The sequence below is a fragment of the Neofelis nebulosa genome, chromosome 1 (genome assembly GCF_028018385.1).
Source record: "Neofelis nebulosa isolate mNeoNeb1 chromosome 1, mNeoNeb1.pri, whole genome shotgun sequence".
Taxonomy (NCBI): domain Eukaryota; kingdom Metazoa; phylum Chordata; class Mammalia; order Carnivora; family Felidae; genus Neofelis; species Neofelis nebulosa.
The window spans coordinates 180,303,401-180,330,799 of record NC_080782.1 but is presented as its reverse complement, the minus strand read 5'-3'; the positions used below and the strand labels follow the sequence as shown (position 1 = coordinate 180,330,799).

General features: G+C 37.8%; 1 long non-coding RNA gene across 1 annotated transcript in view; it reads left to right on the top strand.

Moving 5' to 3' along the window:
- LOC131483652 (uncharacterized) overlaps positions 1-23,926 on the top strand; it is a 35,149-nt gene extending 11,223 nt beyond the window's left edge. Inside the window, exons 2-3 of the long non-coding RNA XR_009247837.1 lie at positions 14,180-16,969; positions 20,968-23,926. This is a non-coding gene — a long non-coding RNA (uncharacterized LOC131483652). The remainder of the gene's footprint in view (positions 1-14,179; positions 16,970-20,967) is intronic.
- The last annotated feature ends 3,473 nt before the right edge of the window (positions 23,927-27,399 follow it).

Below are 27,399 nucleotides of genomic sequence, written 5' to 3'. Positions count from 1 at the left end.
TAGGAAATGGGTCCATGACGTCAGAACCACGTTTTTGTTTTTTTTGTTTTTTTTTTTTTACTTTCAGTACTGTTCTCCCAGATCACTGGAGTCCTTGGGCAGTAAACTGCTCAATGAACTGACAAGTCTTTATGAAAGTATACATTGATAACTGGTGTGTCTTCAAGAAGACATCAGTGATTCTGGGATAAACTTAACATGTGTAAATTAGAATTAGTCAAATGAAGAAGTAACTGGTACTAAATAAAACCCTGAGCAAGTAAGTGCTCCCTGAGCTTAGGGACAGTGACTGATACCGTGTGTGCATTTGGCACATAGGTATTTATAGCAGTTAGGTAATTAACTCTGTCTAGTTTAGCATGCATAAATACAGTAATCAAGTGTTTCACTGATTTGGTCTTGGTATGTTTCTCCTTGTTTAATATGAAGAATCTAGTATTTTCCAGATTTCTCCAGCCAAAGCTGTGGAATGTGCAGTTTAGTGCCCAGTGAAACCATTTGGTCATGATTGATGCTACTGACAGAGAATAAGTTTCTGATTTTGAATTTGAGACTTTTCACCACTATAGAAGTGGGTTACCCTCTTAAAATGGTGAATTTAGTGAGGTTACATTGCAGAAATTAAATAAGCATGTTATATAAATACTATTGTATTTTAAGTAACTGAGAATAACTTAGTCTTGACCTTTGTCCACTTTTTAAAAATACAATGCTAAAGACAGTATGTGCTACTAAGACTCTGAAGAAAAGCTTGAGACCACTGGTTGATTTTTACACTTTAACCATGATTTAATAATCTATGTCCTCCTGACACAGTTAACTCATTGAATAATTGGGCCAAATTCGAGGTGATCAATTTCTACTAAATAGTTAACCATAAGGTATATTTGTGTTAGCAAACAAAATGCTTTCAAAATGTACCACTTTTGAAACTGTTTGAATTTTTTATGTTGACCCAGTAACTTTGTTTGCAAAGGTAAACTGAAGTGGAGTTAAGCAATTGCCTGGCAAATTTTATCACTGAGATGACCATACAGGATAAAATGAAAAAGCTGAATTTTAGAAAATATACTTGATGACAGCAGACCTTTACTCTTCCTAGATCTTTAGTAGGAGTTTTTGTTCCAGGAATTGTTGGAGCTCTAGTCCTGCATTCTTTTTTCTCCCTCTCTTTCTTCCCTCCCCCTCTCTCTTACTAACTCCCTTTCTCTTTCTCTCTTCCCCTTTCTTTTTTTCTCTTTCCCTCTTTTCCTTTTTTTTCCTCTTTCCCTCCCTTTTCATCTATCATTTTTCCATCATCAATGATACACACATGGTTAAAGGTTTTGTCTAATAATCATTAACCCATCCTTACAAAATTTTAAGTATTTGAGGAACTATCAACGTAAAATACATTTCTAGTTTCAATTGGATGCTTGTCATTCATATGGAAAACTCAGAGACAAAAGTATTATTTTAAAAAATAGTATATTTTGAAACAGATGACTAAGATCAAGATTATTTTCTACCAGATTCATTAACTTACTTCAGAATTAACTGCCTATTTGTTGAACCATCTCCTATTTCCTAGTCATTTCAGCTTCAAAGTTCCTGGACTTAACATGGTGTCTAATATGTCCTGCTGCCATCTTAATCTGAGATTAAATAAAGGCCTTTTAAGTATTTTTTAATCTCATGAACCCATCCCCAAGTAACTGTGTTTAAAAGATTGCATAATGATTTAAAAAATATATATTGCATAATGATGTCAAAGAAAAGCTTCTTGTATTTCAAGACCAGGAAAGATTCCTTGGAATGTGGATAGCTGGGGTTGAAGGGAGCAGAGAATGCAGAAACACCATGGCTTACCCCTGGTTTCATGGGGGCGGGGCCGAGGTAGGAGGTAAACAGAAAGTCCAGACACACTGGGAATGTGACAGCCAGGTTTGCCACCTCACTCAGGTGACAGGCCTGAGAATTCTCACCAGATTTCTCACGACTAACTGTGGCATGAGAGAGCAGCAGAATGATTCCTGTGCATGTAAGGAGGCCTGGAAGTGTCAGAAGGATCCTGCTTGCCTGAGAGTGTCCTGCTTGAAAAGGCCTTCAGTCATGAATAAGAGACAGCCCAGCAGTGGCAAATATGGTCTAATATCCAAAACTCAATGTGGAAAAAGCCCCTCCCTATCCTGGAATTTGTGGCTGAAATTCATTATTGCTACATGTGTCCATGGGATTAGAGGCCGAAGATATTAAGAAAGCATTATTGGAAAAGTTTGGTCTAGAATCATGTAAGAGAGCAAGTAGATTAGAAAAATGTAGGTGGTAGTTACGGAAGTGAGGTGGGAGTTGTGACCACCACAGACACTAACCTGTGAGCCCACAGTACAGAACTGGTGGGATAAAGTGGACACTGCTGAAAAAAGCAAAAGGACCTGCTATGCCTCCTTATTCTCTGAACTTTGGCCTCCACAGCAAGGAAGGGGAGTTATAGCCACTCCATCCCTACTCATTTATTTAGTCTCTTTGCTGAAACGATGTAGTAACGAACAAGCCAAGCTGTTATGCTGCAGAAGTGCATAGGGCAGGATGATGTGCTGCATTGCCTTGTGCAGAACCTTGAGACATTATTTCTTAATAACCTTAAGATTTATGTTGAGTGGCTTGAGTAATTTTGCTTTAGACAATTTATTCAGTTCTTCATCCTTCATAGAGGACTTGTGAATGTCTTTATGTTTAGTTACAGATAGTGGCAACTAACAATTCTCGAGTGTCCAGTCCAGGCACTGGGTATCTATTTAATCCTGACAGTAACACTATGAGATAACTGCTGTAATTACTGTTCCCATTTCATAGATGAAGGAACTGAGGCAGGGAAGATATGCAGTTGACCCCATTCACAAAGCTGATAAAATGGAGGAGCCAGAATTTTAATCGAAAAAGTCTAGTTCTAGAGCCAGTTCCCTTAACTGCTGCACTGCCTTTCAGACCTGTGTATACATTATGATAATTATGCTAACAGGATGTAAGGGAATAGCAGCAAAGTATTAACATTACCTACTGCCAAACAGACAAATCTAGGGCAATTTTAATATCTGAGTTTATACCTTCCCCAAATTTTGTAGAATGACCACATTTTTATTATAATCACAAAAAAAGATAAGTATAATTTCTATGAAAATTATGCAAAGAGTAGTATAAAGGACTCTCACTGGAAAGACTGAGAAATACATGGAAAATGTCCATCACAATGTTATCCAAGTGGTGAGATTTTTTTCAGTGATTTTTCATTTTCCTGCACTTTTATTTTTTTGGTTTGGATTTTAAGCCCCTAGTTTAAGAGAAAAAAATAAAAATTACATGTGGATTTTATGCTAAAAATTGATAACCCTGGTACAATCAATGATTTTCCAAAAAAAAAAAAAAATACTACCAAAAACAATACCAAAAGCACATAAATTGTTAATGGATCAATAACCAAGAAATATTTTAAAATGTAACTGAACTACACCCCTCAAAGACTTTGAGCCTAGAGAATTTGGGGTATTGAGTTATTTTAAATTTCTGAGGCTGAGCCAATTCCAATGCTATTATAAACTCTGAAACAACAGAGGAAAGGTAAAAGTCTTCCTAATGCATTTCTTCAAGTTAGCACTAACATCTGAGAAAAATACTAAATCTAATAGACGGTAATCTCACTTATGACAGATGCAAGATAACTACATAAATATAATGCAAATAACATAACAAATGTAATAGTATATTAAAATGGTTGCTGTCACCACTGTGACTTAGCTCTGTTTTGGTAGTGTTTAATGAACTCAATGAAAAAAATAGAACACAGAAGTAATTGGCCTAACTATTGGAAAAGTGGAAGCAAAATTATCATTATCAGCCTTCAAAATGATTGTCTTCCTGGGAAACCCCAAGAAAATCAGTGGAAAAATTACTAGAACTAAAAAAAAGAAAAATTGGACTAATGAGAGATTTCAATGAGGTTATTTAACACAAAAGTAAGATATAAAAACCAATGGTTTTCCTAGATACTAGCACATTTATGCTACAAAGCAATTTTTAAGGCTAAAAAACAGTACAAACAGTAGAAAACATTTAGAAAAAAATCCTCAGATATGGAGAGTGAAAGGTAGAAAATTTAAACTTCACTGAGATTCATAAAAGAAAAGTTGTATAAACAATGCGAGCCAGGTTTCTATATGAGAAAAACAGCAATAGATCAGTCTTCCCATACTGCATTATTGAGCTAACACTGCTCCAATAAAAACTCAGTGGAATTTACTTTTGGATCTGGCAAATATAATTCCAGTATCCATCTGGAAGAACAAACAGGTGTGAAAATGGAAAAAGGTGAAAAACACGGGAAACATAGGAGGCACTGAATGTTTTATGAAGTTAGACTAATAAAGTGAGACACACTGGCAATAATCAAGACAAATCAGTGGAGCAAAATAAATAGGCCTCCGACAGCCATTATATACAACAACTCAAAAATAGGTAAAAATACAAACCTACACTAAAGAAAATGTCTGAAATAAAAAAAGGAAATAAATAATAACAAAAGAAATAGAAGTACTGTTCTTAATATAAAAAGCAATCATAGGGTTGCCTGGGTAGCTCAGTCGGTTGAGCGTCCGACTTCAGCTCCATGGTCTTGCAGTTCATGGGTTCGAGCCCTGTGTTGGGCTCTGTGCTGACAGCTTGGGGCCTCGGAGCCTGCTTCAGATTCTGTCTTCCTTGCTCTCTGCCCCTCCCTTGCTCTCTGCCCTTCCCCCATTCATGCTCTGTCTCTCTTTCAAAAATAAACGTTAAAGGAATTTTTTTTTAATAAAAAAAAAAAGTCATAACAAAAGACATCACAAAGTTCTCAAAGAAATGAACAGGCAAAAGGTGGATGTTGATAATTTAGGGAAAATGAAAAACAAGTGGCAAATAAATATAGTGTGTGCTGGTTGGGAGAAATGGCAGAACTAGTGCCAGGCATGGGCAGTATTGGTGCTTATTTCTATGCCACAATAATCCCAGAGATTTCTACTTGGTGGTGAAGGGAATATTTTCAGAAGATTCTTAACATACATCACTACATTTTCTATTTTTGTGGCAGACTGTTCATTCCACCTCCAAATCTGTTGTCTCAACCCCCACATCTAGAAACAGGATCAGCAAAGTTTTACCTGGCTGTGGCCCCCAGGAGTTAACCACCCCACTCTTCTGGGTAGTGCATATATACAGGTACTGGCACACAACAGACACATAGATCAATGGAACAGAATAGAAAACCCACCAATGGACCCAGCTAGAGACTATTGGCTCCTTTGCAGTAGGAGTGGCTGAGTAAGTTCTTGCTAATGATAAGTAAACACAGGTGATAGGTGCAGCTTCCAGGTCACTTCCTTTAAAGCAATGTGCTTATCTTCCTCTATCTCTTTTCCCATCCTTGAGAGGAAATACGGACCTGGTGCTGGTGAGTCAACTTTGGCTATGCAGAGAAGTAGAATGGAACTCTAGGGTTGAAAGCAACAGAGTGAAGGAGCTTGGATTTCTAGACATCCTTTTGGAATGGAGCCTTCGACATTAAATGGGGCTGTGCTGAAACAAAGGCTGACAGACAAGTAGTTTATGTTAAAAGTGACTCCCAGAGCGGGGATGAGGGAGAGGGGAGTGAAAACAGGAAAAGAGTTAAGTTGGTCACTACTAAAATTGCCAGGTGTTCCATCCCATGAAACGCTCAGAATACCCTCACAAAATGCATTCCAAAACTGTCTGCCTTGGGAGGAAAAAGGAGGACTCGTTTTTCTTATTGGTTTTCATTTCCTGCTGAAATTGCTTCTGGGTGTTAACCATCCCACTCTTCTGGGTAGCAGATATATATGGGTACAAAAACAGACACATAGATCAATGGAACAGAATAGAAAACCCAGCAATGGACCCACAACTATATGGTCAGCTAATTTTTGACAAAGCAGGGAAGAATGTCCAATGGAAAAAAGATGGGCTCTTCAACAAATGCTGTTGGGAGAACTGGACCACTCTCTTAACACCATACATAAATTCAAAATGGATGAAAGACCCAAATGTGAGACAGGAAACCATCAAAATCCTAGAGGAGAACACAGGCAGTGCTGTAGCAACTTCATACTGGAAGCTGGAGCATGAGGTGTCTTCAAGGAGATTAAAATGGTGCACACGAGATGTCCAACAGCACACACACCCTTTGCCCCACTCAGATCTGCTGGTGTCCTGCATTAATTGCAATCCATTATAGAGTTCCTGTAAAATGATGCCTGGTCATGATCTCAGCACACTTAACATGACAGCATTACTGAAATAAGTGTAGTCCTATTACTGCAGCTAGTCCTGCCTCTGTTTTGATATTCATCATTTCCTTCTTCCACCACGTTTTCTGGATTTCTTGATCTCCTTGTCTCTCAGCTTGCATCTCAGCTGATGTTGGTCACTTGCTTGGTGTGATTATCCAGGCCTTCACCCCTAAAGACTTTGACCCCTTACTTGCCATATCATATTTGGGTTGCAATTGCTGTAATTACCATTCATCATGATCAACAGGCATAGAGGCACAAAGAGACACCCTAGTGAATTCCCTGGGCTCAATATATACTCTTCACTCACCTCATTTTGTACTAGCAACTCTAGCTCATGGTGATCAGGATGAATTACATTCACCATTACAATAACTCCTTTATCTGCCTCCCCCCCTCGCAAACTTGTCACCTGCACTAAGAAGCCCAAAGTTACCAAGGCTAGTTTTTGTAACATTCCAGAGGGGAATATTCCCAACAACTCACTTCAGATATGTCCAATGATCAACTTAATGTCCTTCACCTCCAAATTTACCCATCATTGACTGTTCTACAAAAATGGAGCTCACCTTTTTAAGTATTTTTCCCTGATAACTGGTGTAGTACTAAGCTTTGTCGATAGAAGGTGCTGAGGACAGACTGCAGGAGAAAGAGGTGTTCTTTTCTCATCCTGGTGCTCACTTGGCAGGCTCTTCTCCATTGCCCATCTCCTCCAACTTATAACTGTCTGCACCTCCCAGAAACAACAGTTCCATTGAGCAATTTCACAGTGGAATACCTAGGACAAGACCTAGCCCCATGAATAGCTATCCCTAGCACACCAGGGGGTGGATTTCTGGCAAATTCCACTGAGTCAATCCCACAGTGACTTCTCTACCATTCAGTGAGCCGTGCTGACAATTTTAACAAGGTCTGGATCTCAGTCCTTGGGGGGCTTCTTCCTTGAGGCCCTTATCTAAGCCTATTCCTATATTCTTTGGAGTTCTTGCTCCTAACTAGCCAAATCCTCATTCTTCCAAACCCCTGTTTAGTTAGTGATTCTTGATATATTTTTAAAAGATTTTATTTGTTTATGTTTCAAGTAAACTCTACACCAACATGGGGCTCGAACTCAGGCCCCTGAGATCAAGTGTTGAATGTTCTACCAACTGAGCCAGCCAGGAGCCTCAGTGATTCTTGATATTAAACACTTCTTGTTCAAATTACTGCATGTTTTCTCTCTCCTGATTGGACCCAGGCTTACATAAGCAGACACCACAATAGATAATGAGAAGAATGAATCTTTCAGGAGTGAGGCCAGGGACCATGGGGAGCAAGTGGACAAATGAGTTCATTTCAGAAGTCAGAACCAGAGCCTAACCAAGGAATTTACTTTATTGTCTAGTAAGGAAATCTTTTCAATTCCTGCCAGATAGAATACATCATAGTGATTGCAGTGTCGCCATTCTTTGCTTTTAGAATGGTAATTTTTATTGCAGCTCTTCATCTTCATCATTTTGTATTGAGATGTATGGGAGTGCGAGTAACTTGTCTGTAGATAGTAAATTGTTAGTCCTTGAAGGTCCGCCTCCAAATCAGATGGACAGAAATGAACACCACTAGGAGATCCGAGATTTTGAAATGAGAACAATAACTAGATGAACTTTGAGCTGAATTCCCTGGGGAGGGCCTGTGCTTTCTGTTTGGGAAGGTTGGTGCATGTGGACACTTGGGCACTGGAGGCCAAAGGCAAGACTTCTGTTTTCCGATATTCTTTCTCCATTTTTCCTTTTAATAGTAAAACTCCTCGAGTTTTTGATGAGTATTTGCCCAGCCAGAGACTGTATTTTTCCAATCTCCTTTGTAGATAAGTAAGGTTGGGTTCTTGACAGTGGGATGCAAAGGGAAGAAATACATGTGACTTCCCAGTCTTGCTCTTGACATAATTAGGTGTGTGCTCCTCTCTCTTTTATCCCTTGGTCTTGAGTGAAGACTCAGTCTGGTGAGCCAGTTTTGAATAGGTGGTCCAGGGGAGTCCTCTGCTTGCCTTGCATCGCCTGCTTGCCTCTGGACTAATACTTGAGAGAAAGCTAAAATTATCTTTCTTGTTTTGTTTTTGTGAGCTAATGTATTCTCGGTCTCTTTGTTACATCAGCTTAGCCTGTTCCCTAACACAATCTTCTTTCTCACATTCCTTTCAAATTAAATGTTATTTTTCTTCTATCTGACATGGAAATTTTACAGTATTTCTTTCCCTTGAGTCTACCCTCCCCCCATTTTTTTGCAGAGAGAAGAGTTTGCAGAAATCTTTGGCTTCATCTCATTATTCTTTACTGTCACTGCCTGCAGGCAGAGTCTATAATGTAAATGTAAAATTGTGTTCAGCATAAGTTCCCTTGAGTATGTAATTATAACGCCTTCCAGGGTGCACCTAAATAAGAAGAATCTGTTTCTCCAACCCAAGATTGCTTTTGGTGTCAATCACACAGTGAGATATAGACAGAGGCAATAACTGTAGTAACTAACACCAAATGAGGCAGACCACAATATAAAACATTATGCATTTTCATTGCTGATAATCTTGGGAGGATTCAGAAAATATGGAGGGCCCTAAGCATGGAATGGGAGAATTCTAATTTATTTTGTAGGTGTGCAAAATATCTCATAACCAAATAGTAGTTTTGCTCATCACCAAAAGCACTAAGTGACTTAGTTCTGTTTTATACTAAACACAAGTGATGATTAAAACATATCAGTATTTTCTATTATCAAAACACTGATCAAATACTGATCAAAGTGTAGATATTAATTTCAGTTACTGTGTAATCTATAACAACTAAATACATACACACATGAAAATCCTTTAGTATATAGATATACTAAAATATGTTTTTAAAATATATAAATATATACAAAACCTTTAAAACATACAATATAAGCAATATAAGTAAGCAATGATTGTTGATGGTCACTTATACTAACTAAATAAAAATATACTCATTTCAAAAATTAAACTCTTTTTAAAATGTTTATTTAGAGAGAGAGGGAGAGAGAGAATGAGCGAGGGAGGGGCAGAGAGAGAGGGAGAGAGAGAATTCCTACCAGGCTCCACACTGTTGGCACTGAGGCCAACACAGGGCTCGATTTCATGAACTGTGAGATCACGATCTGAGCTGAAATCAAGAATTTCATGCTTAACCGATTGAGCCACCCAGGTGCCCCCCTAAATGAAACTCCTATATGAAGCAGAGTTTCATGCATACATAAATAAATAATTATGCGATTTATTTACTTCATAAAAAAATAATAGATTTTTCTGATTGGATTTTAAATACATCATAACACTCAGAGAAGTTTGGATCTAGAACCTTTGTGTAGGAGAATGTAGTTTTTGAATCATTTAGTAAAATATTCAAGTAATTAAAAATAAATGCTTTTGGGGCACCTGGGTGACTCAGTCGATTAAACATCCAACTTCAGCTCAGGTCATGATTTCATGGTCAGTGAGTTCAAGCCCCACATCTGGCACTGTGCTGACAGCTCAGAGCCTGGAGCCTGCTTCGAATTCTGTGTGTGTGTGTCTCTCTCTCTGCCTCTCCCCAGCCTATGCTCTGTCTCTCTCTGTCTCTCAAAAAAATGAATAAATGTTAAAAAAAAATTTTAATAAATAAGTGCTTTCAATTTCTTCAAAAAAGTTTAATTGCTGACATTAACTTGATGCCTTTGAAAATATACTTTGAAAGAGTAAAGGAATACAATTAATTTTAGAACTAAAAATCAAAAGAGGTAAAAAGTTTAGAGGCAATGCAGTGTTTCCCAAATTTTAATCATTTTTCAATCCCTCTCAATTTCTGGCATATCTATATAATACTTAAAAAATATTTACCTAATCATTTTATTTTATTCCATTCCATTCCTACTTAAATATGTTTATTTTTTAAAATCAGCATTATGGTTTTACTTGCCGTAAATATTATGCTTAACACATAATATTATTTTCTAACTATCTACTTAAGTAAAAAAATATTCTTAGGTTGCAATCTAAAGTCATCTCACATGACCCACATACCATACTTTGGTTAATAATTGATACAGCATTGCACTATATAAAATTCTTCTAGTATCTGGAGCCTAAGTAAAATAAAGTCTGTTATACTTTAAAATCACATTGTGGCAAAAGTGTGTTCATGACCTGACTGCCCAGTATAGTGGTAATGCTAACTATGTCTCTTTTTTTTTTTTAGGTATTGAGCAAACCGATAAAACTTAGAACCCATTTTATACTGAAGTATGACTTGGAACAATCTGTGGCATATACTGTTATTAATAAGGTTAACTTCACTAACTTCACTATCTAAACAGGCTTCTGTGACCTCACATTTACCATAGTTAAAGAGACAGAGGCAAAAGGCAAGGGCTGGCAACGAATTGCATCTCTAAAATTTACTCTGTTCAATAACAAACATGTTATTTAAAAAAAACATTTTTTGTGTAACTTATCAAGAATGTTTCAGTTTGCTAAAAAAATTAATAATATGCTTTACTATTATCTTTGAAGTAAGAAAGTCATCGTCAGCATAACATTGAGCAATGTTTCAGGTTTGGGGGATTATGTTTTTGCATATCTGTAAACTGCCAATTTGCAAGCAAGAACTCCCAAAAATCCAGATTCTATTTATTGGGTAATAAAGCAATAAGAAAGCTATATCATTCTACAAAATACAATTCACCCTTTTCAATGACTGTGATACATCTTACTATAGAGCAGTGGATTTACATTTGGAGACCAAGTATTTATGACACGATTTTTCTAACATCTAATGTCTGTATTGTTATGAACCAAAATGCTTGCTGGAGTCAAGCTTCGACCTCATCCAAGCCTTGGATCAAAATGTTCTTGATAACTAGGACACTATACATGCTTTTGGACTAAAGCTGAGTAATGAAACCCCCATAGTGCCTAAGCCCACTCCAGTTGTTCAGAGTAGAGTGGAGAGTCCTAGCATGACCATGTGGAGGAAGTGTATGTGCAGAAGTCCCTCCATGTTCCATCCACCCCATGCTTTCCCAGTGTGCTGAAAAGGATCTGTTCGCACCACCTTTGGAGATGTATTCCTTTTCTATTGCTGTGTAACAGATCACCACAAATTTAGCAGTTTATAACAACATCTGTTTATTAGCTCATGCTCCTATAGGTCAGAAGTCCAGGCACAGCGTGGTGGGGTTCTTCTGCTCAGGCTAAAATTCGGGTGTCAGCTGGCCATGTCCTCATGTGGAGTTAAGGTCCTTTTCCTGGCTCATTCTTGTTATTGACAGAATTCATCATTGCTGTAGTAGGACTAATATCCTTGTTTCCTTGCTGGCTGTCCGATGGGACTCAGCTCTAAAGTCTTAGAGGCTGTTCCCAGTTTCTAAGCATGATGTCCTCCCCATTTTAGCAATGTAGAACTGCCCTTCCAATCTCCACTTCCTCTTCTGCTAGCAACCATAGAAAATTCTCTGCTTTTAAAGGGCTCATAAGATTGGGTCAAGCTTTCCAGGATGATCCTCCCCATCTCAAGGTTAATGGTGTCATATGTCATAACCTAATCACAGGAGTAAAACACATTAAATTTGCAGACTTGGGGATTATGTAGGGTGTGTACACCAGAGACAGAATACTGGGGAACATCTTAGAATCCTGCCTGCCACAGAAGCTTTTGTCACTTTCAGCTTGACACATTTCTTTGGCTTATATCCTCACACTCAAGACTTTTTCTTTCTTTCTCTCCCCAAAGAAACTCAGAAAAACTAAAGTTGTCACTAAATTAGTCTACATGAAATAAAATATACATGAAAGATATGTATTCCTGGGCTTTCAAACATGTTTCAAGGTGACACCAAATAAGCTTAGACGCTGTTCATCATTTTCAATGCAAATGTAGCTTCAACTAAACCATCACTTTATGGGGGACCCCTTTTGTGACACTATAGTAACTGATAATATAGTTTATATTAATGAGAACATAATATTAATTCAATATGATTTCTTTCTAACTAATGTCAGACCTACTGTGTAAGCAATTAACCTGTTTATTTCAATACTAATACTAATTTATTCATGATGTTTTTTTCTACAAATTAAATGTATTTTTTAGGCTCTATGAGATTAGTATGAAAATAGTGAAAATTTCAAGTAATTATTGGTGATTTGGTTTTGTCCATTCATCCTGAAATGCCTTAATTCTCCCTCCATGTTTGTTTATTAATTGGATTCCTAGAGTAATTCTCAACCAAAAGCTTTGATTTATCAAAGTATAGATGAAAAGGTACTTATGAAGAATACAAATAGCTCTGATTTGGAGGTACTTACTAAAACATTAAAATTTATTATTAAATAACAAATGGCAATTTTCTTTTTTTTTAAACTTTTTTAATGTTTATTTTTGAGAGAGAAATAAGGAGTATGAATAGGGGAGGGACAGAGAGAGAGAGAGAGAGAGAGAGAGAGAGAATCCGAAGCAGGCTCCAGGCCCCAAGCTGCCAGCACAGAGCCCAACGCAGGGCTCAAACCCATGGACCAGACCGTGAGATCATGACCTGAGCCAAAGTCGGACCCCCAACCGACTGAGCCACCCAATGGCAATTTTCAAAGCATGATTGAGACCAGTGATAAAAAATAAAATAGGCAATGTGTAGTATGGTATAGTGGAAAGAATAATAAAGAATCAGACACTGGGTAAGTTACTTAATTAACTTATCTTTCAGTTTTTTCACTATAAAAGCAGGGTGATCCTCCAATTTTTTTGAATTGTGGGGATTGAATGCTTTATAAAAGCTATAATCTGCAATAAATGTTCAATAAATACTTCCTTTCTCTGAAAGTGAATAAGCTAATTTAATCAGTTTATTTTAATAAACTTCAAAATGGGTTAAGTCACAACTTAGAGAACACTCTACAGACTTATTTTAATTTGCAAAAATTTATAGATTCAGTTGCTATGCCTGAAATAGAGTAACAGTAGCCTAAATAATATTAAGTACTTTTAAGAATTTGAAACAAAGGACATTGAATAGTGGAGTTAGTTAGATGATGGAATCACTGAGAGGAGTCAAATAGATGATATGTCAACCCAGAGATGAGCAAAAAGTAGGGCATTCCATCTGCCTGAATCCAGAGAGCAAAAGAAGGATGAAGTGTTCTTGAAACCCAGAGCACGGAATGATGAAAAATGCAGCCAGAGATGCCACTCAAGGCACCGGGAGAAATTCCTGGTTTCTTCTTTCTAGCAAAACACAGATCACATGGGAATATGGAAAACAGTCCACGAAGTTTGAGAATAGCACGAAGGCAGTGCTGTATCTGAGGGCAAGCAGGCCCCTGGACTAGAATTCTAACTGGTGAAAGTAAGAGACATGTAATTGACCAGCAACTCAGATTTTAGGTAACTCCAGAGAAGCCTGGATCCTGAAAATACTGTGGTGATTAACTCTCTTGTGTTTTCTCAGAGCTTCAGAACACCACTAACAAAAAGAGAGCTGTCAAAGATAGAGACTTATTCCCTAAACCCTTTCAGGTTAAGACTGTGGTGGGCACACAACTGGTGGCCGCCAGACTGGCAGCCTGAAGAACAATCATCAGGAGAGAAGGCCTTGTCTTCCTGGCCACGAGGCCTGGTGTCAGACACGGGACCACTATTTGTTGCTTTACTTTTGCTCTTTTTCCAAATGTGGGAATTCTGTCTGTCTTCATTGTTGTGATTAAGATTTGGGGTATGGAAGAGTGTGTTTTCCGAAGGCGATCACAATGATATATAGCCCATCCTTCAAGCTTTTGATACAGTGTGATGTTGACACATGTTCATTGAGATGTGTAAGGAGTCTGTATTTTCTCTCTTTGAATCTAGGAAATCCTGTGACCATGGAAAAAGTGACACTGCGACTTTTGAGGCTGCACATAAAAAGCATACAACTTCCACCTCATCCACCTGACACTCACCATTGGAACCAAATCACCATTTACTTGGGGCAGCTAAGTGCCCTTAAGAAGAATCTATGTGTCTGTATCCCTGCCACCATCTCAGTTAAGGGTGACTGAGTCTCCAGATGATGCCAGCCATCATCCTTCAAGCCTTTTCAGCTGACTCCAAAGGGCACCGAGATGGCATGCCCCCACCAGACCCTTCCAGAATTATGGACTTATGAACAAAATGTCATTGTTTTCAACCACAAAGTTTTGGAGTGGTTTGATAACTCAACAATAGATAACCAGAACATAGGGTGATTAAACCTACACTTGGGTCAAATGAAATGTTGCCAAACATGACAAATCACATTGGACTAAAAAGAGTGTGCTTCTTAAGAGATCCTGGACATGCCACTTTCCATAGTAGCTGGATTTGATTTTGTGTTCTCTGCCTCTGGGGAAGTATAAGTGCATTTTCAATGTGAGTGGGATAATTGTATTTACTATATTAGGCAGAGGCAATGTGGGAATTTTTGTGCATGTCTAATATGATGTTATAACTGGATCTTTCCTGTCTCCATTTTGACAGAGGCACCAGTGATCAACATCAGATCACTTAAATGACAGTCTCCAATTTCATATTGATTTATTCACCACGCAATGCCTAGCATACATCACTTGTTACTCTGGGTGCTGGGAATGAAGCAGTGAACAAAGCAGTTAAAATTTTCTTCCCACATGAAGCTTACATATGTGGAATTAGAAAGTAACCATCTCTAAAAACCTGTTCCTTAAGGACTATAAAAAGGAGTCAGGATGTAGTAAAGGGGAATTTGGTCAGGACACTTTATTGGAGAGAGTTGTTTGTGTGTGTGTGAGTTAATCAGGAGCGGCTGGGTTATGTTATGATAACAAATACACACGGATGAGCCAGAGATTGGACATGTGTAGGACGTCATGAATATTGTCCAATAAGGGCCAGAAAATCTCAGCAGAAAAAGAATGAAGGTGAACATACATAGTATGAGTGTGGAACAAAATGATAGAAGATCATTAGGGAGTCATCTGCCTGATCAAGGGCAGTGTAGCAGAGAGATCGTGTATTAAGGAGTCTCTGAAGAGAGGAAGGGCAAGAGCAGAGTCCAGAGAGATTCACACTTTGTTCCCTCTGCCTCCCTCCTCCCTTCCCATGGCATGCCTCTAGAGAGAGCAGATCCAAGCTGGGGTAAAAGAACGTTCGATGGTGAATCAAGTTAAAGATTTTGCTTACGAGTTTGTACTGGATGTCCAATTTTTAAATTGAAACTGTGTTTACTACTGATAGTAACTGAACAACTTTTATTTTTTGCAAGGGAGTGATCACAAAAATTATGGACCTGTCCAAATATTCTTTCAAGGTAAGGGGATATTACCAGAACTGAGTAAATCTTGAAGCCAAGGTAAGAGACATAACTTAATTGTCACCGCGATCACAATCCTTATGTCACGCTTGTTCAACACAACCAGGTTACATCTATGGGGTAAAGGGTTTGTTTCTCCTGGGTAAACAATGCATAGATCTCCACTTTTGCTACTGTTTACTGGTAAGAGAATTCCATTTCCTTAGGGGAATAAGTTAACTGGAGATCATTCCACCTATCTGTAATCATAAAGTGGACACCTGAGAATCTCAGGTGAGAATGATGGGTAGGTAGCAGGATCAGCATTTGACCCAAGAGTCCATGTGACTCTTGTTTTCATAACTTCAGGGTAAGAGCTGCAGCTTTCTGTTGGGATTACTGATCTGTGGGTGGCCATTTATTTCCACAATGTGGAAAGAGAGAGAGCACAAGCCTGCTTCAGTATATCACTTTAAACCCAGATCCAGCTTTACCATGAAAAAACCTCACTCATTAAAGCGACTAAACTTCAGTTTTTACTTAAGTAATTTGAGGTGTCTCTTTCAACACAATTTTGACCAACACCTGTAGTATATTTGAAGAGGAACCAATATATGCCTCATCATCTGTAGTATGCCTATCAAACAATACTTCTTAGTCTTTATGGGTCTTGGATCCTTCGAAATATAATGAAATCCAAGGACTTTCCATTAGTTACATATTAGCACAATTAACTCTATATTGGAATTTGGTTTTCTTCACATAGATGACAAAGCAACATTTATAAAGAGCTATATCTTCCTCACATTTCTTCAAATATTGAATATGGATTAAAAAATTATCAAATAAGGTAAAAAGTAAATTCAAGGAGAAGGATGCTCCGCTTGGCCGGGAGGCAAACTTGACACGGTGGAGTGGTTTTTGATTCATTCTGCTATGGCAAGCAATCCTTGCTGCTCTCTACCTCTGACCACACAGAAGACCCCTTCAGTGTGGCTTGCAGTGCTTATAGGTGTTTGTAAGTTTCTGTTTATAGTGAAGTTTTCAGGACTCTGTCATTTTAATCCATAGCCTGAAGAATTTTCTCAGCTCTGGACTATCTCCAGGGTTAACTGCTTTCAGTATCCCTTTCCAGAGTGGCAACTTGTACCTAACAATAAGTTTTTGTTTTTTTTTTTTTTTTCATCAGTATCTTCAATGCCACATCAAGGCCTCCAGTCAAAGGATTTACCTTATTCATGTGGCTGAAAATATCTGTCAAATGACCCTATTCATGAGTCAACTCTTCCCTGTCAAATGGAGCTGGAATTTGGGTTGATTATATCCTCCTAATAGTGAAACTTCTACATAAGGTTCATTTAAGTATATGAAGACTTGTCTTTTGGAAAATCAACGATTACATACTACCTTCCTTGTTATGACAAAATCTCTCGAAAGGTAGCAATTCAAGGCCCCGTTTCAGTTGTCGACTGATCTTAAACGTGCCAGTGTAGAACGTTGTGATCTTGCATCCCAGTGATGTTTGGCTCTTCTTCACTCACCCACAAAGCTAGATGAATTTCAACTACTCACGTGCTTATCTCTGCTTAGAGTAGCAGGAAGTTTCTTCTAATTGAGTTTTCTTTGGCAAAACCATAATCTTGAAGATAATGATGCCAAATTGGTAATTCTTTTTTGGGGATATCTGTGAACGCCTTGAACATAAACCAGGAGCTGCCTGGTTTTATCCTATCTTAAGTTGAAGGAAAAAATAACAACAACTAACATTAATTAAATTTAAATTTATCCAAATAAATACTGGTATTGGAACTTGTTTTGATCATGGTTAAGTACATACATACAAAGTGACTTGACTGAATTCGACAAACCATTTTTTTTTTTTTTAATTTTTTTTTGTCAACATTTTTTATTTATTTTTGGGACAGAGAGAGACAGAGCATGAACGGGGGAGGGGCAGAGAGAGAGGGAGACACAGAATCGGAAACAGGCTCCAGGCTCCGAGCCATCAGCCCAGAGCCTGACGCGGGGCTCGAACTCACGGACCGCGAGCTCGTGACCTGGCTGAAGTCGGACGCTTAACCGACTGCGCCACCCAGGCGCCCCCCTCGACAAACCATTTTGATAACATCTAATAACTGGTCTTAAGAGGACAGTGTTTTTTGTTTTGTTTTATTTATTTTTTTTGTTTTTATAATTTATTGTCAAGTTAGCTAACCTCCAGTGTAAACAGTGTATTCTTGGCTTCAGGAATAGATTCCCATGGTTCATCACTTACGTGTAACACCCAGTGCTCATCCCAACAAGTGCCCTCCTCAAAGACCCTCACCCATTTTCCCTACCCCCCCCAGCCCCTCACCCCCATCAACCTTCAGTTTTTTCTCTGTATTTAAGAGTCTCTTATGGTTTCCCTCCCTCTCTGTTTGTAACTTATTTTTCCTTCCCTTCCCCTATGGTCTTTTGTTAAGTTTCTCAAATTCTACATATAAGTGAAACCATATGATATCTATCTTTCTCTGACTGACTTATTTCACTTAGCATAATACCCTCCAGTTCTATCCACGTTGTCACAAATGGCAAGATTTCATTCTTTTTCATAGCCAAGTAGTATTCCGTTGTATATATAAACCACATTTTCTTTCTCCATTTATCAGTTGATGGACATTTGGGCTCTTTCCATAGTTTGGCTATTGTTGATAGTGCTGCTCTAAACATTAGGGTACATGTGCCCCTATGAATCAGCACTCCTGTATCCTTTGGATAAATTCCTAGTAGTGCTATTGCTGGATTGTAGGGTAGTTCCATTTTTAATTTTTTGAGGAAACTCCACGCTGTTTTCCAGAGTGGCTGTACCAGTTTGCATCCAGGGAATGCAAGAGGGTTCCCTTTCCTCCACATCCTCACCAACATCTGTTGTTGCCTGAGTTGTTACTTTTAACCACTCTGACCAGTGTGAGGTGGTATCTCAATGTGGTTTTGATTTGTATTTCCCTAATGATGAGTGATGTTGAGCATCTTTTCATGTGTCTGTTAGCTATCTGGATGTCTTCTTTGGAAAAGTGTCTATTTATGTCTTCTGCCCATTTCTTAACTGGATTAATTGTTTTTTGGGTGTTGCGTTTGGTTAGCTCCTTATAGGTTTTTGATACTAACCCTTTATCTGATATGTCATTTGCAAATATTTTCTCCCATTCTGTTGGTTGTCTTTTAGTTTTGTTGATTGTTTCCTTTGCTGTGCAGAAGCTTTTCATCTTGATGAAGTCCCAATAGTCCATTTTTGCTTTTATCTCCCTTGCCTTTGGAGACATGGCAAGTAAGAAGTTGTTGCATCTGAGGTCAAAGAGGTTGTTGCCTGTGTTCTCCTCTACGATTTTGATGGTTTCCTGCCTCACATTTAGGTGTTTCATCCATTTTGAACTTATTTTTGTATATGGTGTAAGAAAGTGGTCCAGTTTCATTCTTCTGCATGTTGCTGTCCAGTTCTCCCAGTACCATTTGCTAAAGAGAAAGAGACTATCTTTTTTCCATTGGATATTCTTTCCTGCTTTGTTGAAAATTAGTTGGCCATAGATTTATGGGTCCATTTCTGGGTTCTCTATTCTGTCTCATTGATCTACGTGTCCATTTTTGTGCCAATACCTTATTGTCTTGATGATTACAGCTTTGTAGTACAGGCTAAAGTAAGAGGACAATGGCTTTAAATCAGGTACTTCGGAAGATAAAAACAAAAATGTGTGTGTATGTGTGTGTGTGTGTGTGTGTGTGTGTGTGTGTGTGTTTCTTTTAACCTCTTGTCCTCATTATTTCACAGGAAAATCAAATTACTATTTTTCTATCTTCTTTCATTTTGTTCCCATTTCCTGGAACATCTTTCTCTTTCTCTTGTATTTGTCCAAGCTATATTTATTCTTTAAAGCTCTCACAGGTCCCTTCTCTTCAATGATAACTTTCCTGCTGCATCAAGACTTCTTGGAACCCATTGGCATTCATTACAAAGTTTAACACTCACTCCTACTCTGTAATTTTCATTCCCATGTCACATGTCAGTCCTGCCTCCACAATTAGTGTATAATTTCCATCAGGGTGGAAATCATATCTCTACCACTTCTGTGTAACATGAAACAGAGTGTTTTCTACCTTACCTGCCACATCTACTTTAATACTTTTTTGTTTTTCTGTTTGAAATTGTATCAGTGGTAAATGTTATATGTTACAAAGCTTCACACATGTTGGCTACCCATAAACATCTAGAGTTATTTTTTTCTAAGAATAATTCTTAATGTAAAATCACACCATAAATAAAACATGTTCAAATGAGACAGTTTCAAATAGATGCATTTAAGAGATAATAAATCAGAACAAAGCTTTGAGATGGTGTCTAGTTTCAAACATACTAAATGCATTTGAATATAGATCTTTACCAACAAATTGATAGTTCTAAGAAACTTTCTGAGGGAAGATTTTAGTTATCATATATTTCAGGCCAGTATTAGAATACCTAAAAAACTAAGTTTCTAAAAAGGTTGACTGAGTCCACAAAGGAAAAGAGAAGAGTGTACACTATTCTTAAAATCACAGAAAATTCCTTTAAACATCAGAACTCCTCATGTTGCCTGAAGATATGTGTGCCTCAAAATAAGAAGAGCTTAAGTTTCCAAACACAGTTTTCATGTTTCTTTACTTAAATGATCTATGAAGCCAGGCTCCATCTTCTTTCAATGCATCCTCCTCTAAAGCCATCACCACTATAAACACGCCAGTGTTCATTTTAATGTTCTCCAAGCACAGCAACTAGGAATTCTTTTCTCAGATGTCACCAAATTTCTAAGGTTCATTTTGCTAGTAAAAAATAAGATTGGGGGATGCCTGAGTGGCTCAGTCTGTTGGGCATCCAACTTTGGCTCAGGTCATGATCTTGCGGTTTGCAAGCTCGAGTCCCCTGACAGCTCTGAGCTGTCAACACAGAGCCTGGAGCCTGCTTCAGATTCTGTGTCTCCCTCTCTCTCTGCTCCTCCCCTGCTTATATACTCTGAAAAATAAACAAACATTAAAAAAAAACTAAAAAAAAATAATAATAAGGTTAGTGGTTGGAAGTATTATATTTATATGTGGATGACACCAGAGAGTTTCAGGGTTGTCTTTCGCCACAGGCATCACAGGTAAGAGCCATGGCCTGCCTGTCTTTCCTGGTAGAAGTTTCCCCAGAGCTGTGGTAATATCCTTGTTGGGATTGTTAAACACCCAAGAAAGACTAACTGGATGGATTAACATTCCATGGTTGGACCCGTGCCCTAAGGTTGGGCATCTGAAAGTTTAAGTCTGCTAAATTGACTGTTTTGCCTCTGTTGTTTAGCTTCAGGCACAAGACACGGACCTCCTCATTCATCAGGCCAAGGAAGCCCGGAAATTTTCCCACAAGACCAGCCAGGAGACTCCGAACACTGGTGGGAGCCAAGAGGATACATCAGGGTCCCTGGTCCTGAATGAAGCACCACCAGCACTTGGGAAAGTGCTACCAGCCACAACAGTCATTAGAACACTCCCACATGCAAGAGGGCCCTGTAGAGCCATATTCCAGAGTGACAACTACTTTTTAAAATCACTAAAATCTTCTTAAACTTATAAGCATGTCTTTAAAAATAGGTATAATCTGCTTCACTTATGAAAGATGTATTGTTGTTATTTTCTGATTTCTTCCAATTAAGATTTTCAAACAGCAACATTCTATGTGACCCATTAGTGTTTATTAGAAATCTTTCAGTCAGCATACGGTTTTCCAGATACTTATCAATATTTTTTTTCTCGAACGATTTCCATCTATTTTCCAAATAGAATTTCCTAAAATGTGAGCCACTATATTTTTGTTGGATGAACAAACCACATTAGTTTAAAACAGAAATCATACATATTGTCTACATATTATTTTAAATGTTTTTTTCCTTCATAGACTTGAAGTTTCTCTCAGCTGTTTATTTTTTGTTCTGTGAGGGTTGGAATTAGTCGGGTATTGCCACTTTTGAACAGTTGGTGGCTCCAACGCTTTGCAACTGTCTTACAAGTATGGCACCAAAATAAGATCGCTCTCTTTCACTGTTCCATGCAGAATTTGAAAACAAAAGTGCATTTGAGTAAATGTGGTGCATTTAATCAGAAGCTAAAAGTTATATCAGATACGAATTCAGAAGAAAAGTTTTAATCTTAGCATATGATTCAAACTATGTAATAATGCAAGTAAATACATAGTAGTATATTCACTAAGTGCACTTAAAGCATCACAAGTGTTCCACTAGAAATATAATGTAAGCCATATAGGTAATTTAAAAATTTCTAGCAGCCGCATTTTTAAAAAGAATAAAAATAAATGGGTGAAATTAATATGACTAATTTATTTTATTTAATCTGACATATCCAGGTCATTATTTCAACATGTAATTAATATAAAAGTTACTAATGAGATATTTTACGTGCTTTTTTCCCCTTCCACACCCGATGTATATTTTATACTTACAGCATATCTGAATTTCGACTACCATATTTTAAGAGCTCAGTAGCTGCATATGGCTAGTGGCTACTGTATTGGTGAGTTGAGGTCTAAAGTACCTAAGGGTAGCTCTTCTATTCAGATTAGATGCAATCTATGAATATCAGGTGGCAATTAATTTTTGTAAATGAAATTCTGTAAAGAAATTCTTATTTTTGCATTAATTTGGTCCTAAGATTGGAGGTTTTTTCCTACAGAAAATCATTCAGGAGACTTACCTTACAATTTTGATGAGATAGGAATGAAGCATATGACTTAGCTAGCAGCATATTAGTTTGTGTTACTGACAGTTTTAGAGACTGCATTAGCAAGGATTTTGAGATTTCTCTAGAGCCATTATTGGTCCCTTAATATTTTAGGTAGATTCTAACATTTACCCAATGCTTGACTTTGATTTCTGATTCTCCCCTTCCGTTATTTCTAGAATTTAGCTTGTCGCATTCTTTTATTTGGCCTTTGCAGTCTACTCAGACTACATTGTGTTTCCTTTCTCAGGCTGCTGTTAACATTCAGATTGTATAAGAGCATGGCCTCTGGAGTCAAACCCGCTGATTTGAGTCCAGGCTTCACCACTAACTGGTCATGTGACCTCGGACCAACCAGATACTCCTTGTGCTTCAGTTGACATCTAAAAACTGCAGAAAATTATAATGCCTGGCTCCTGAATTGTGGTGAAGATTAAATAAGACATGTCGGTCCTTGGCATCTACCACACAGTAAACATCAACTTGCACGTGTCTTAGCTCAATCCTTTGGTCCCGTGAAATGTATTGGTGTTGTCTCTTATCAACTCTATCATATTTAACAAAATAAAATAACTTGATGGTAGACCTTTATTTTTTATTGTTGAATGAGGAATTTCATTGGAGATGCTTCCTATTGACACAGATAACTTAATAAAATAAAGTTGTCTGGTCTTCCTCAGATCACCAGATAGGATCTTCTGAATATTTCACAAGGAAAGTGCTGAGGAAGCACAGTGACTGAAGGTCATGGCTCTAGACGTATTCTGGAAAATATGGCTTCAAACAAAATACAAATTTTCTTATTTCTCCCCTGTGCTGTTTATTCTTTATTAAATAGGATCTATTCTGTTGCTAAGGAAGGCAAAAATTCAACTTTTCAAGTGTAATTGTTCTGTACATCTACGCAACATATCTACTGTGTAATTATGGTGTGCTAGGTGTTATGGTTGTTACATTGGTTTTGCTTAGAGAAAATGAAGCATTTAAAAAGTTTGAGAACAGTAAATTGGTTCTGGGTCTTGGTGAATAAACTTGACATACTACTTAAACACACAGAAATTAAACACGCTTTTCAAGGTAGTCAAGAATGTTTATTACTTCCTCAACTGTAAACTGAGGTTTAAAAAAATGTAGAACATTTGAAAAAAAAGTCATCTCTGCCATCTGTTGTAGTCCAATCCGGGAATAATGATCTATGGAGGAAAAGGAAACAAAAGCCAGTAAGTTGGTAACAATTCCAAAAACACCTACTAGAAAAGTATTTGTGTACTGATTAGTATCTTGGATTTTTCAATTGATTAAGTTTTTACCATCTGTGGCCACAGCTGTCAGATCTATTTCTGGACAGTAAGAATGTGGAATAAGTCAGGAACTAGAAATACATTATAAAACATATCATGTGGCATAACTTAAGATGAAATTGTACATTAAGAATATGCTGTATTTGTGTTTTAATCCTCTATCCATTAAAATATTCATGAATAGATTATATCCCTACATTCAATAAATATTTATTTTGTGCCTGATGTGTAGATCTTATAACTAACTTTGTTTTCTTGTACGTTCAGATCTCTTTTGTAGTTAACATGTTCTTTGAAGGGACTGACTTTCACGTTGTAGCTCACAGAAGTCTGTGCAGGATGCATGGGCTATGGAAGCCGCAGCTTGGATTAGGCTGAAGGTGGTAAGAATTATGAAGAGAAAAATCCCAGAAAATTTCCGAATGGAGAATTGATGATGTAATGATTATATGGATGCATATGGATGCTAAAAGAGAAAGGAATCTCAGTGACATAATCCAGTAAGATGATAGTGATTTAGTCTGAAGTGTTGTGATGAAAGGTAGTGAACCTGGGGCCCTTGGATAAAATGGCTTTCTTTTTCTTAATGACAGATTATTATTTGGAGGAGTGGAAAGGTGATGGATTCAGTTCCTGTAGAGGTTTCTAGGGAAGTGAAACAGGCAGGCAGTTAAGGATGAACAGACATACTGTAAGCAGAAAACAGGGCCAAGACATTGTTTGATGGCAAACATTTTGTTAGGAGCCATAAATAGTTGGCCATAGAGCTTTTCACAACAGAACTCTATAGCCTGGGAGGGCAAATTATGTGTGCACATTGAAAGTTTATTTGATCCATGTTTCCTGCTTCTAATTAAAATCTCATAAGAAAAAACCTTTTTTTTTAAGAAAAAACTTTTAATATTAACTGTAAAGGTACAGATGTTTTTACTGTGCAGACACTGCTACAGCTTTTATTTTGACTTTTACAGATTAACCAGAGAGGTAAATAAGAGTGAAAATATTAAAGTGATTTTTCTTTGATGAAATTTTAAAAATTACCAGATTTCATTCTGGGCATCACCAGTCGTGAGAATCGGAAATGTAAAGGAAGGCCTAGAGTTCTATGGCCCAAGTTGATTCTGTTTCTTTATGCTTCAGTGACAATTAGCCAAAACCAACAAATAATCTCAGCTTTCCATATTTCTACTTCTATTTTACTTAATTTCTTTAAGAGTGTGTGTGTGTTGTTGTGTAAATATGTGTGCCCTCTTAAATGTTTCCTTCTTAAGACTAGAGCAGCTCAGGTTTCCAACGCATGTTACCCGGACTTAAAATAAAATATTCATTTTTAAACTTTCTAACTAATATTCTAATCCAATCCCATTCCCTTTGTGCTAAATGCCTTGAAGATACAAAAGTATACTCTTCCTTGATTCTGTGCATAAGAACTCCACTCTAGTGGAGGTGATAAATCCAAACATATGAATTATAATACCCAATAATGAGGTGATAAATGCCATACAAGAGGAGCAAATGATGAGAATTGAGGGCAGGACTCATAGCTTCTCTACAAGGCAAACTGGTTTCACAGTCAATGAGTATAATAGTCTGAGATACGTTTAGGAATTCAGGTTCTTTGACCAAATAGCTTGGTCAAAGACACAAAGGTGGGAAAAAGAAGTGATTCCATTTTGCTTGAATGAAGTACGTACTAAAGGGAAAAGTGGGAAATAATTCTAAAGAGGTAGGCTGGGGGTCAGCTCAAGAAGGACCTCGTATGGTAGGTCAGGTAACGGACAGTGGTGTGTCACTGAGGCATTTGATGAGCAAAGTGAGTGTTAGGGCAATGATAAGAGCACGGGCAGATCAGACAGACCTGTGTCCAGATCTGGTGCTGCTGCTCGCTGGCTTTGTCATCTCATCAGGTTACTCGACCTCTCTGAGCCTTGATTATTTTTCCTGGGATTATAACTGTACCTACAAGCTATAATGTGGACTAAATTAACAATGAGGTTAAACATCACAGACCCTGACAAATGGTGGTAAAAAACTGTTATGCTAATAGAAATGCTAATAACTATAATAATAAGATAGGCTTGGTTTTTGCATTATGTGAAATTATTTTAATTTCTTTTTTAAGAAATTTTTTTTTAATGTTTATTTATTTTTGAGAGAGACAGAGACAGAGCATGAGCAGGGGAGGGGCAGAGAGAGAGGGAAACACAGAATCCGAAGCAGGCTCCAGGCTCTGAGCTGTCAGCACAGAGCCCGACGCGGGGCCCGAACTCACGGACCGCGAGATCATGACCTGAGCCGAAGTCGGACGCTCAACCGAGCCCACCCAGGCACCCCAGAAATTATTTTAATTTCTGAAGTACCCAACTCATGAGGTAAAACCACCCACTGCCATTCTATTGTAGAACTAGACCATATTTTCTGTTTTATTACGAAGATTGCCAATTTTGTTTTGAGTTCTATATATTTTGGTGCTGCTTTTATACAGTTGTAAAATATGAAGGCTAAAAAACTATGTGTATAATTTTTTTTAAATCTACATAAATAGTGGGAATAAGTGTCTTAATTTATTTGAGCAACTAAAATGTTTTCCAGTTTAAATTTTTTTTTGCTTATTGTTTTTCAAGAGGCCTTGTTTAAACCTACTAACACTTAAAAAAATTTTTTTTTAAGTTTATTTATTTATTTAGAGAGAGAGCGAGAGAGAGCACAAGTGGGTGACAGGCAGAAAGAAGGAGAGACAGAATCTTGAGCAGGCTCCACACCATCAATGCAGAACCTGATGTGCGGCTCGAACTCACAAACTGTGAGATCCCGACCTGAGCTGAGATCGGGAGTCAGATGCTTAATGGACTGAGTCACCCAGGAGCCTCTAAACCCAGTAATATTTTTTTTTTAATATGAAATTTATTGTCAAATTGGTTTCCACACAACACCCAGTGCTCATCCCAACAATATTTTTAAAAGTATGTATATACAATTTCATAGCTGACAGAGATATAACAGGCCAATTTAGCTCAGCACCCCCACCACCCCTCTGGAGAAACTGGGACGTTTTAGAGGCTTGGCGACTGTTCCAAGGCAACAATATCAAAGATGAAGGGAAATTTTGATCAGATATAGTAGCTGATTATTCTCCCTCCTAATTATCTTGCTTTGTTTTTAGTAATGTGATTAAAAGTGATTTTCAAAGTTAAGTTTATCACAAAATACTGCAAAGAAACACAAAATACTGCAAAGAAATCTTTCTGAGCATTTTCTGGCCACATAATTAGGGAACGTGGAGACATTTTTTGTACTGAAAGCATTATCCAAATTAGCATACGAACAGCACAAAAAGGTCAGTTACACATTCTTTGGTCCCTTTGGCCCTTTAAAAATAGTTATTGAAATTCACTTCTTGGACTTCCACCATTCGCTGTTGAGATTGACTTGGTTTTGCCTCTGCTCCGCCACCTTTCTGACAAGCTGCTGGAGGGGAGGGGGTGCTGAGGCCACGCATAAGGGGAGGGGGGGTGCAGGGGCGTGGCCGTAGGGGAAGCCACAGGGGGAAGAGCAAACAGAAGGGCTGAGCACATTTTTAATAATATGAAGGGCCTGGTGTGCTTACTTAACTGCTGCCCCAATACTTAGGGGCAGTAAGTTACTGCACATCATTGGGGAGTGCAGTAAGGCACACTAATTAATTTGGATATAAAGAT